The sequence below is a fragment of the Oreochromis niloticus genome, linkage group LG7 (genome assembly GCF_001858045.2).
Source record: "Oreochromis niloticus isolate F11D_XX linkage group LG7, O_niloticus_UMD_NMBU, whole genome shotgun sequence".
In the NCBI taxonomy this organism is placed as follows: Eukaryota; Metazoa; Chordata; class Actinopteri; order Cichliformes; family Cichlidae; genus Oreochromis; species Oreochromis niloticus.
In genome coordinates this window covers 53,895,354-53,908,791 of record NC_031972.2, presented here as the reverse complement: position 1 = coordinate 53,908,791, position 13,438 = coordinate 53,895,354, and the positions used below count along the sequence as shown (strand labels likewise).

The 13,438-nt window shown below is 40.7% G+C and overlaps 1 long non-coding RNA gene across 3 annotated transcripts in view; it reads left to right on the top strand.

Annotated features, from left to right (window-relative positions):
• Nucleotides 1-13,438, top strand: part of LOC102081862 (uncharacterized) — a 96,826-nt gene that overhangs the window by 54,492 nt on the left and 28,896 nt on the right. For all 3 annotated transcript variants that reach the window (XR_003220697.1, XR_002062991.2, XR_003220698.1), the window contains one exon: nt 9,250-9,356. This is a non-coding gene — a long non-coding RNA (uncharacterized LOC102081862). The remainder of the gene's footprint in view (nt 1-9,249; nt 9,357-13,438) is intronic.

The following is a 13,438-nucleotide window of genomic DNA, read 5'->3' as shown; positions in this document are numbered from 1 at the left end:
TTTTGCCTGGTATTACAAAGCATTGTGTTTTATAGGACTGCACTAAGAATGAAAAAGTAATTTTATCATTGCTAAAATTGTCAATTTAAAGTGTTTCCACAAATCGCTCCTGCTGCCATTTTTGCAATCCAGGGTGCCTACTGTCTTGTTAACCTGTGAATTTTAAGTGGATGGTTCCCATTAGATACCAGTAGCACTGCTGACTCCTCTTGGCTTTTCTGTAGGGAGCAGGCTGAGGCAGAATGCTCTGTTGGCCTGGTGATGCACTTTGCCTGGTCTCTGTGTCCAGGACCTCATCAGCACAGAGTCTGCCTGTCCTTGTGTCCCTGCCACTCACCTCCCTGCTCTTCATCTGTCATTCCTGCCCTACTGCAAACACACTCCACTGACATTTTGAAAAACTCTGGCATTCACCCTCAATATGGATTCTTGTTGATTATAGCTTTCTGCCTGTGAAGATTGCACGTATTATTGACTTTGCAATCCCCATGACTATTTGCACAGCTTTTTCTTCCCCTCTGCATCTCAGAGAAGTCCGGCAATAATATTCCCTCGATTTTTCATAACCTCTTTTCATTATCCCTTCTTTTTACTTTATTTTTTTTCAGTTTTTCCATATATTTCACTAATCCCCTCTGGCCATGACCCTTTCTTTATGCCACCAGAGATCAGAGTTTCTGCAAAGCTTCGGTCACTGATGTCATTAAGATTGGGATCTGATACACTAGATGTCCATTGGTTAAATGCCCCTGGCCTGAACTCCCCATTGTCCCTTAATTCCAAGCGGCAGCTCTATTTCACTTGCCACATAATAGCCCATAGGTTAAAGTTCTACTGCTTTTGCTTTGAATTTACATCTTTCACAGGCTCCACTCTCCTGTTCCGAGCTGGCATTTTCTTTTCCTTCTTTCATTTCTAGTGAGCCGCACTGCCTGCAGGCAGCATGGCTGTTTGTGCTGTAGCTTTACTGACAATCTTCCACATCCAGGCATCTTTTGGTAGGTCAGAGGAGAACAACTTGACTTAACAGGTCAACGTAAGTGGGCTCCACCCTTCTTCAGAGGGGAAGCCATGGAGCCCTCCATTAGGAGCTGACCTCCACGTTGCACTGGTCTGGCCCTAGCCAGGGTATCACATGGTTCCGCCTGAGACAGGCTGCTCATTAAAGCCTGCTGCCCATAGTAGGATTAGGCCTTTTCATGGTTTATCCTCTTCTCTGACAACTGACAATAGGCAAGGCTAGCTGCTTCAAATGGATTGCGCATATGAATCATGGAATTATAATTGCTCTTTCATGATGAGAATATTGGGAAAATCTAGCCACATGCACGTTGCAAAGAATTAATTGGGGACTGTTTTCAAGGGCACATAGCTACACTATATGAGCCTAAGAAAATGGGAAGGGTAGTAATGAGGCATTTTCAATACGGCACAGCATCTTTTGCAGTGCCTCTGCACGCAGACTGCTGTTTGCACAAACATATCTTCTGCCTGTAACCTTTACCCATCATGATTCTTTTAGTCAAACTTTCACTGCACTTAATACACAATGGAGTGCCCTGTTTACTTGTGTTGTGATGTTTTCAAAGAGCAACCCTATTAACAGTGGTGGCCCGTTCCTCATGACCTAGTGTTAGCTTCCTAGTGGCGTCCAGGTTATGAAGGGCTGCAGTTTGGACACTGAGAAGGAAACTAAGATGACTCTACCTCTTGAGCTGTGTGGGAGGGAAAAGGATGCTGATAGCAAAGGCACAGAGCCGCTATCTGCAACACAGTTATTCTTCCTATTAACAACACAACTCTGTCTGTTTTCATTATTCATATTTCATGCAGTATCATGGCATGAAAGAGAGTTATTTCCTTCATGGTGCAGTGCAGGTTATGGCTTGCTCTCAGGTTGGATGGCTCATAACAAGTTGGGTCAGGGATGGTTTTTCTGGATTTATACATCAAAACAGCCAGCAATGATAGAAAAGCAATATTTCCCCTGAGATATAATGCCCGGTCCCCAGGAGTTGTCCAGAACATGTAGGTTAACATCAATCCGAGTGGTGAAAACCTCACTATGAAAATATAAAGGTAAAAATTTCAGTTTTTAAACATTGCCTTTAGTTGTGTAACGGTGAAAAGAAATTTGCTAATTAAAAGTGTGAACAACAGCAATGTCATTTACATACATAGTGAAGCTTTTTCACACTCGTGTGTAATAAACACAATGTGATAAGGACCAGGTATATTTAAAAGGTGTTAATGAACTGCTGTTTTAATACTCTCTTTTCTGTTTGATAATATTACCCAATCAATAACCACCTGTCATCTTAAAAAATAATAAGCAATGCAGTGCATCTTTAAATTTGTGTTGCTTTAAGATGAATTGGCATTTGAGTCACTTTTTATTCAATTTCAATTTTACCTTTGAGGAGATGTAAAAAATATATAGTTTACGAATTATGATTTTTTTAAAAGTTGGAATAAATTTAAGAATAATGAGTGTTTTTTCTATTTTTTAGAATCTGCTTTTAGATGATTATAGTCTTTTAAATGATCATTTGAGTAGTTTTTTAAATTTAATTTTATCTATCTATTTATTTAATTTGTTTGGGTTTTTTTTGTTGTCAACGGCTACAAATGTGTACAATATTAATTTTGTTTTGTGAGCAACACAGAAATTCTTTTGGGGAGCTGTCCAAAACAAAAAGAGGGCAGAGAAAGGAAGAACTGAAACTCTGTGAGCAACACAATTAAACTCTGGTAATGAGGTCAGACATCAGATCCAGTGCAAGTGATATCATTACACAGGCTGAACGGATGGGCTGTTACAGCTGCCATGCTCTTGCTGTGGGATTAGACTCACTGTCCTGAGGGCGGCACTTTTACTGGGCTGACCCCTGCCTGCCACTGGGGCACCAGCCGCCCCTTGGGTTCCTGGGGGGCTTCAGCCCCCAGACCTGGTGCCAGTAGGACCAACAGTACTGCAGAGAAGTGAACTGTGCTGCCACGTGGGATGACAGGACTTCTACTCTAATAGGAAGCACAGAGACAAGTAGGCACCACCACACAATCCATTCCAAGTTGCCAACTACAAATTACAGAGTTCCTCTATTTCTGTCAGCTCATTTGTAAAAAAACAGCTAACAATGACAAGGTGATAAAAGGACATTGTATCAGTGGTTAGGGTGCTGCATTGGAACCTGTTGATAGTTAAGATATGGCTCACAAATATGGCATGGCTCTGTGTAGTGTGCCTGGGAAAAAGAAATCCATTCTGGTGAATTTAAATCATGGTTCATAGTTGCAAACAAGATTGAAATAATGAAACATACAGATTGGTAGCAGTCTAATTTTCTTTCTCCATTGTCTAAGGCCTCGTTTGCAAAGTCCCTAGCAGGAGTCGGCTTAATTTGTCTTTTCATATTTGGTCTGCTTGTGTTTTTTGTGCTGTTCTCTTTTTGTCTCACATGATTACTTTGAGGATATCGTTATGACATTCAGCAGCAACAATAATTCTTCTGTTCTAATTCATATCAATTAGTAGGGAATGGTAATTCAAACTGACGGCACAGTATATCTTGAAAGGCATGCGAGGATGTTGTGGCGGCAGCATCACTGTGCAGCCAAAAGCCACCCTCCTTTCCCCTTTTTTCCCCTTTCCGTCTTTCAGTCCACAACAAGGGGCTCCAAGCAAAGAGGACAATACGAGTCGGAGCCAGTACTTTGATAATTAGTTATTGATTGAGAACAATGGCACGGCGTACACTGCCGTATTAGCTAGACGCCAGTAGGTCGCGACACCAAGAGCAGCCATCAAGAAACGAGGGCCAAAACATGCCTGACTTCCCTAATAAGATATTCCCTCATGTTTTTCTCTTTCATTTCCCTCCTCTTTTTCCTTCCTCAGGCATGTTAGTGTTCAGGCTACATGGGGTCAAAAGTATTAATGCTTGTGCACAAACGAGCGCCTGATGAAGGAGAATTTAATTAGAGAATACCCACTCAAGCTTTTCATACCACATTGCTCCGTGTGGTTTTTTTTTCTTATTATTTATTTGTGTCGGGGAATATTTTATTGAATGGAAGGAACAAATATTTTAAAATATCGTGAGTTCTTTTGGCACTAACGTGGTTTTCTTTACTTACAAAAATAGTGGTTGCCAAATAAAACATGCCTACCAACGTTGTGAAGCAGTGTTACATATCAAAGACCACCTATTCATGAGGCATATGTTTGCGTGAATTACACCTCTTGGCAGTTTTCTATAGGCCCGATCTTTGCCAGGGTATAAATCTGAAAAAAGGAAATAATAATATTAAACAGTATCTGGTATTATTTTATGCATGTGATTGACCCGAGCTCTCTGTATCACACTCTGTTTAACAATGCTGTAGTGTGGAGTGACAACAGATGCGCTTCACCACACATATTGACGGCAGTATCGTTACAGTGGGCGACGCGTATAAGAGATTGTGTCTTTTCGTGAAAGTTTGGCGTTTAACCAAACTGCGCTAACAAGTAAAAACGAATGTCCTCAAATAACCGGTAGGTCGCCATGCTAAAGAGGGATGTGTCAGGCTTGGTGTCAGAGTGAAAGAAGCTCCCCAACTCACTTCACCTGATCTGTGGCCTGTAAAGATGCACCTGGCATTAAACAGACAGGGCAGCGGCGTCAACTGAACAATGGAGGACTGTCAGGACCGACAGCGGGGCACGGCTCTACCATCACTGCTCTGACAGGGAGGGCCTCAGAGGGTAAACTGCTTTGCTGGAACTAATTAAACAGATGAAGTTATGACATGAATATGCAGATGTTGTTTACATATTACCATATGGTATTATTTCAGGTAATAATGCACAGGAGAGACTTCCCACTCATTAATGTGAAGGGATGGAGTGAAAACACTGTCTATCAAGAGACACTCGGAGCGTGTTCGAGAAATGTGATCAGACTGACACTCGGATGTTGAAATCTATTTCAAGCCACTCAATTAACATTCATGTTGATAGCTATTACAGTTTGATTAAAATTGTTAATGTACTTGATATCGGACAGGCGATTCCTCGTTGAAAGTGGAAATGATCAGTTTTATTCAAATCCGTATGAATGCTGTTCTCGTTTAAAATGCAAAATAAATATCACAACACCGCCAGTGTTTTTTTTTTTTTAATCTACATACGCTAACGTCTCACAATGTCATATTGGCGCTTGATTTCAATCCAGTCACTCATGCAGTTAAATTATTCTTCAGCGCTGCGGTGTGTAGATTCAGACACTCAGATGTCAGTCTCCGCACACTTGCCATAAACCTCGTTTAATTCTCAATGCACAACCTCCAGTTAACTCAACTTCTCCACGCTTTTTTTTTTTTCAAGTGTTAAAAGTAGTAGAACTGTCTGAGTTTTTCCCAGTTCTGTGTGCAGCCTTACCATTCCCCTGGAGCGGGTGCTGAGAGGTTAAGAGGGAAAGGGCCAATGGAGTCGCGTTTAGTAAGAAGTGTGGGATCACGGGGGCCAGCTGGTGGGGTGATGGGGAACGTAATTGTGCCCGCTGTGTGGATAGGGTGGGGGGTGAAAGGATGGGGTGAGAAACCCTGGAAAAAAAGGGAGGGGAGGGGACACCTCAATTACCTGTGCTCCCTCTGACCCCTCTCTCCCTCTGTCTCTCTACGGACAGACCCACTGTCTGAGAGGCGGGGCGCATTTCCACAGGCAGATGCACATCCCCCTCCTTTGTTCAACATAGCAATTGCTCCTTTTCGTGAAATGCAGAAACTTAATTGCAACATTTTTTTTTCCCTCTAATGCATTTCTCCCATTTTATGTCACTGTCAAAAAAAATCCCTTTTAAAAGAAAATCAAAGCTTTTCTTTCCTGTTGTGTGTGTTTATGTTTGATCACAGAACTTGGCCAGAAGATATCAGATTAAAGATGTACAACAAAATAAAGCGCAATTTTCCCTGAACTGAGCAGTTCTCGCAAACATATTCAGCAGGTTACATGCAGCTGTCATAGTTTATTTTGGCGCTCCTGCATTGTCTAATACAGTAAGTGACAGAGACCGGTGTAAAATCAATACTTCACAGGAGTGTGATGTCTTAATAAACTCTCTGTGTTGTTCAGACAGGAAAGCTAGACATGTACGAGAAGGACTACAGCGCAGGCCATTGTGGAGCTGTCAAGTCTAACCCTCAAAAGCAGATGAAGCTGTCAGATTATTAATATATTTATACTGACAGGCCCCAAGTCCACCCCTAAAACCCTCCCCTCTTTCAGTGTCTCTCAAAAAATATGCTCAGCTTCAAAGACACAGGCCACAGGGTTGGATGCAAGGTCAAAGGCCAAATACATTTTGAAAGCAAATTCTCTTCCTTTTGCAACCTGTTTTTATTGCTGTCGCTCCCCTTCTCTGTAGCGACCATTCAGCTGAAACTTAGGCTGAATTGGCAGCAGCTTTCAAAGCGCTTGGCAGCCTGGTGATCCTCAGGAGCTCTCAGCTGACATCTCTCTGGGCTAGTCTATGCTCTGGGGTCAGTGTGAGCCCTGACTCCCAGGACCCACTCACTCAGGCGCTACCATGAGTCAGTCCCGCAGACTGAAATTAAAATGTGAAAAGCTGTGCGACTGAAGGCATTCCTCACCCCCCATGGCATTTTCCTTTCTCTGTGACAGCTCCTCTGAGACTGCTTTTTCTTTCATGTTTCTTTTTTCCCTTTAGATTATTTAACAACATGCGAACAGAGCTGTCAACGAAAGACATGCTTGATCGACAGAGCAAGGGAGCGTCTTAGTCAACATGGGGTTAAATTCGATTTTCTGCATGTTCAGTACGCCAGACTCAAGCCAGTTATTGCTTTAGCTTGATGTTTTTTGATGGATCAATTATCCGTTATAACATGTTGCGATGCCAAACACAACGGCAACTATGACACCTGTCACAATCTTCTATTAGAGTAAGGAAATTGAAATAATTTAATGACAGCTAATTTAGTCTTTGTTTTGAATCTCATTATGGCTGCAGTAATTGTGTTCTAAAAAAAAATGAATGTGAAATATCGCCACATGCTGAAAGCACCTAGACTGCAGCTATTAATTTGATATCTCTCAATGAAAACTGAAGTGAATAAATTGTGCTTTATCTGATTGAGACAAACATAAGCTTGAGAAGAATAGGAGAACTTGGAGATTTTTGTTTCTTCTTTAATATTAGATTCAAATATAGGAAGAAAGCAAGAAAAACATTTTGCATGATTCCTAAATGAAGTATAATTATTTGTAATTTGTATATATATTTATACATATATATGTGTGTCTATACATGAAAAAAAAAACAGATAAAAACTACTATTGCATGCCAAAAATATTTTCCTTTGCAGTTTGAATTCTTGAAATCCTAATGATAATTTACAACATTTTTTATTTTAGCTGCTCGCTGCCAAATAAATCCAAGACACTGCTTCACTTTGAGACAAAGCACCAAATAGCAGAGTAGAATTGACGAATGCTTTTCAATACCACGTGTGTGAGAAAGCTGTGTGGGAGCGTCTTATCGGTACATGTGTGCATATACTTGAATTTGCAAGTAAAGAGCCTTATTGGGATTACCCACGGTACATTCTATTTGGTATCATAAAGAGAAAGAGGGAGTAGATGTGTGTCTCCTTTTTTTCAGGGATTCGGTAAGCTCTCTGTCAATGGTTTGGAGTTGAATTGCCTTGGATAGCTCCCCTCATTCCATGGAATGATCTCAGACCTAATTTACAGGGCAGCTCAGGATCCAAAGTATACAAGGCTCTCTTCTGCATAGAATGTGTGAGATAGATAGAGCAGCCATCCCTCAGATGTGCTGAAGTAATCTTCAGCCAGAGCTAGTCCAGCAGGCCTCACCCCTAAAGGGATTGATGCAGTGTCAAAACCTTTGGCTCCGGGGTCATCCTCTCTTCTTGCCTCCTCCATCTGACAAAAGCTGAATTTCTATCCCTCACTATTCGTTTCTCTTTTTTCTCCTATTGAATTCATCAGCAAGGGAGGCATGAGATGTGAGATGTGAATGAAACATTTTCATTAGAAGGGAGGAGAATCCTCGGTCAGAGACAAGGCCGGAGCTGATCTCTCTTTTTTTTGTCCTTCTTACTTTCCCTAGCTGTCACTCTCTGCGGTATGTGGCAAGCTGATTGAAATCAGCACTGTGTCAGGGCCGTCATATCGCAGAAAGACATAAAACATGCAGAAACATCAATAAGCAACAGGCCGCTGACAGCTCTCAGGCACCGGTGCCGGCGAGGAGAGATGAGGGGAAGGTTAAGACTCTGGGGGGATGCTGCGCAGTTGAAGTGTCTTCTTCAGGCTTCAGTGAAATCCAGGAAAGACAAGATAAAGTCTATCAGGTTATCGCCTAGTTCAAGTTGCTTCTCGGACAGCAAGGCCACTGGGACACTGGATGTCAGAAGATCTGTGTGTGTGCGTGTGTGCATCTTCTTTGTGTGTACAGTAAGCATGTGTTTCTGTGGGTCCGTGTATGTGCTCACGCAGGTGTACAGAGCTGGAGGAAAGAGCTCAGAAAGACGCTGCACTTGTTAGTAGCTTGACTTGAATTTCCATGATCAAAGCTGAGAGAAAGCAATTTTCCACTGCAAGGAAAAGCATTGTGCCATAAATTCAGTGTGAATTATGTGATGTGTTCAAGCTGTCAAATGACTACTTTGAATTATGTTTCCTGCATTTATTACATGTCTGAAAAATACTTTCCTCTTTAATTTATCAAATAAGAATAAACAAGAAAAAAATAGGGTGGATAATGTGCTAGTTATAGGCACTAGTGATGGGCAAGAGTTACTTTAGGATTTTCATTGTGTGTTTAATTGACTAATGCGAGGTAAAGGTGATAGTATTTTAGATTGCTGCCTGACACTGTCTCTTACCACTTCTAATTAGGCAAGTTTTTTAGCCCAGCAAAACTGCTGAATCTCATTTCTCTCACCCGATATTGGCCGTCATGCTGCCCTAACCCTACATGGCCAGAATTATTATATGGGACCAATAATCACCCTATCAGGATTCTGACTTTGAAGGGGTAAATTTGCCAGTAATTAGTATGACACACAAGCCGATGGTGGGAGCAGAGTTTTGGATGAAGTTGAAGTTTCTCCCTAAGTTGAAGCTTGTTATTTTTCCATTGATGGGTTAATGTTGTGGACAGGCGCCCATCTGCATATCAAATGTGACTCCTATTATTTTATGTTCCTCTCTGCTAACAGCGCCTCCCAGCACTCCTCCATGTTCTCCTCCATCTGCCTCCTGTCCATTGATCAGCCTTCCAGGGCATCAGTCTGCCTAACATCTGCTACAAGTTCCAGCAGCTCAGGTAACTATCTAGCTGCTCTCCACCGCCTATTGATCTTCACGTCCACCTGCAGGAACATCTGTTTCGGCATGTCGCTTGTCAACACAAGCGGCTACTTTGTTTCACTTCACATCTTGTCCACTTTCACTCACTCTCACGAAGCAGTACTACTCCTAAATGCTTGCTAAATTGCTGTTTACATTGTTGTAATAATAACAGCAACTGAGACATTCTTCATAGCTTGGCAGATAAACAAGTGTCTATATTTAATTCAAAATTAGTTTGCAATTTTATTTTGCTTTAATGATAAATTTACACTGAAGCATTCTTGATTTTTCCTCTATTTTGAAACCTTCTTTTGGAAGAACTAATAATTTTGGCAGATGTTTTAATCAAACAGACATGCAGAAATAAAACTAAAAAAAACCCACAATATTTTATTTTAATTACATCCTAATTCTTCACACTCAAGAAAATTATTTATATAATGTTTTAGGAATTGTACTTTCAAAATGTGCCAGTGTTAGCAACTTTAAAAAAAAAAAAAACAGGTGGAAAACTCGTTTTTGTTGTTGTTGTTGTTTTCAATACGATGCTGGACGTGAGGCACGAGACAAAGTCAAGGGCCGAGAAGAGCTTGGATCTTTGAATTTGTCCCCTTCACAGGCTTCTAGTGCTCGGAGGAACCACCGTGGCACAGTTTAATTTGCTCTTTTGTAATGATGGGGCGTAGGTTAGTTCATTTCAATTTTTGATTTCGAAAGCTATCAAATACAGCTCAGATGAGAAATCAATTTTCCCAGCTGCCTTGGCTTTGTGGTAAATAGAACCGCCGCTATTGGTGAACACCCAGTCACATGACTGAGTCAGGGATTAGTTCAGTAGGCCTGTGTTGCCACCACCTCAATTACGGGCTGCCTTTTGTCATTTACCTCTATAACATCTCATTCTCAGGCACAACTCATATTTAATTCATGAAAGCCTCCACAAGAGCAGTTGTACTCGGGTAGTTTGTTACAGAAAATTTGACCACAACTTTGCATGATAGCAGGAGTGATTGTGACATGGGATAAACAATGACAGTAAACAGTGAAAGCCTCATTCAGGCCTACAAAAAAATTTACTATCAAAAGTATAGATTTAAAAAATACATGCAACTTCATCAAACAGCATTATGAGTGTGCTTTAAAAAATGATTTATTGTGCGAAAAGGCAATGATAATTTTAACTGGAAAGATAGCGACCTATTTCATATCATAGACAATGACAATAATCAGTGCCATTATTAGTCATGTCATGTTAGCAACTGTATGAAAAGTGACTCTGGGCGGTTCCACTGACAGTAAGTACTTGCCTGAATAAATCCTGTTCAGTTTTGCTTGAGTGTGGACTGTCTGTAATCCTGATTGATCTACAATAAATACAAGTCACACACACACACACACATATATATATATTTAAATATATATAGTCTGTCTGTTACAGATGTTAAGTGAAGGCCTATTTGTTCAAGGCTCTCAATTCACAGTTTAAACCGATTTACATCCCGACTAAAAATAAATGTCAGGAATTATTTTTTTATAAATGTGACTAATTACTGACACTAGGAAAACCTCAAAGCCTTTCCGACTCTGTGTGAGTATATTTCCCATCTTTATGAAGCGTCAGTTTGGAAATTGAACCCAATCCAGCATTTTCTTTTTCTCAAATGAGCCCTCTTTTCATTTTTGCGCAACACAAATTGACAATTTGTTCAGTAATCAAAGAATCTCCTTTTCATATGGAGCGATTCATGAACACAAAGTAGAGATGAGGCAATTTCTGGACATATCATGAGATTATATCCATTTGACAGTTATTCTATGTAGTTTCCATGACAACTGTTTGGGTGAGGCCCCCAATAAAACCAACCTCAGCTGTCATCTCTTCACCTAAAAGCTTTGTAATTGCTCTCATTTGCATACTACAATTAAGTGTGTTAGCTCACAGCAAGAACAATCAACCTCCACTAAGGACTGGGGATAGTATAATTATTATATCAGTGGATTTGTATAAAACATTACTGACGAGCCTTTGTTTGACGTCTACATCGTACTGTCAGGCTAGTTTCACCGCTTATTTTCATAAATATACATATTCCACAGATGGTGATGGCTAATGCATACAACTTTAAATGTAATCACTAGTGTCTGTATTTCCTTATGATCAGATATACCCAATCAAATGGTATTGTATATTTGAGTATAGTGATGATAACAATTATTCTGATGGAACCATATGAGTTATGTATCAGAATTGTGCTGTAGCTTCCTGCGTGTCGGGCAATACAATACAAAGATATTTTTATCCAGTTTTGATGGGAGGCTTTTTGACTCAGTGCTACACTTGACTCGGTAGAAACAGAATGATTTGCAGTTGCGGGACACAGTTTGAACTGCTGATTGAATGGAAAGGTTATGTGCAGTGGGCTCTGAGCATTGTTTCTCTTTCTCTCAGATGCGCAGAGACTGTAATGAAGAGCTCTTGAACTCTCAGTCAGAGAAGCTGTGACAGGAGTTCAGGAGGATGCCACTTTGCTTTTGCTGGACATATTACACACATACACACCTGTATGCGCACACATGCTCATCCGCGCGTGCACCCAGGGCAAACAGCTAACACGGAATTAAAAATGAAGCCATCACTCATTTATTTTTATTTTTATTTTTATTTTTTAAGCATTAAAGTGAACAATGTCTGGTCTCTCTGTTTATATTGGGAAAATAAAAAAAATCCAGCATTAGTATGTCTTTACCTTCTTTTCCGCTTTTTATTTATTTTAGAAATTAGAAACTTTATCTGTTTTACAACTCCTTGTAAAACTCAAGTTGGTGAGATGTAAACGCTGCCATATTTCCAGCCTTCAGAGTTTTATTATCGCGTCTGTGATGCTGCAGCACATCTTTCGGGCAGGTACATTTTATTTTTTGCCTTCAGGCCCTGAATTGAAATGGAAGACCAAATGGCACAAATGGCAAGTGCACCATTCCTAGCTCTCTGCAGCCTCCCAACACAAACTGGTCAAGCAGAAATGAGACCTGCATCAATTTTAATTTGTATTTATCCTGCTGATGACCCGCTCCTTTCAGTCTGCCGTTGGAGGCACAAATTACACCCATCATAACTCTGATTTTTACCGGCCCACGGTGTGCTATCAGAAAATTAACATGGTTATATACCACTGGTGGGTTCAAGGTGTCACAACACAATTATACAATCATCCAACCTGACGAGCTCTGACTGGTCGCCGGTGTATGACAACTAAGCTGGAGGGCTACACTGTCTGTCACATCCAGGCGTGCAAGATAAGTTCACTGAAGAGTAGACTGTGCCTCAGTGTTTGCGCTTCTCTATCTAAATCAGTTAAATATCTCAAGGCTGCTGCAGCACAATTTTTTTCTCTTCTTTTTTCTTTTTTTTTTGGAGGGAGGGAGAGACTCAGATCTGAACTGATCTTTGACTTGGCAGGCTTTTATTTGGCCCGGCACATTGAGCCTGTGGAATTTGTTGAAACATAAATGAAAGTGAAATGAAGTGGGATGCCTGTGTATCCTTAAAGAATGTAAATTATCAATGAGGCAAATTTCACGAAAAGCCTTGTAACAGTGCAGTCCTATGCAAGCAGCTCACTCTGACTTTCAATCAACCCTAATCCTTGTCTCTCATAAAACTTGGACCAAAAAAATGAGGGGAAGCTCCCCTGCCTGGATCCCCAGTGTGCTCCGTGTCAAGCCATTAGGCTGTGTGAAATGAGGTGCCACTCATGAGTTATAATGCTGCATATCTATAGATGCAATGGTTAGAATATAGCCCTTCAATGCTCAGCTCTCTGTAGGACTTCGGGGAATAATTCTGCTCTGATAGTGGTCGATCCAGCAATATCCCAATTCAAAGTCACAAAGATACGAAGAGGGATGTTGGATGAATTCAAAATAATCCACTTCAGGATGGCTGGGAGATTAATGGAAAAATGTGCGTGTGTTTCTCATGTGCGTGTCTGCGTGAGAGCAATGAGTGATGAATAAAATATATATTAAAAAAGGGCAGCAAAAAAAATTACTTTC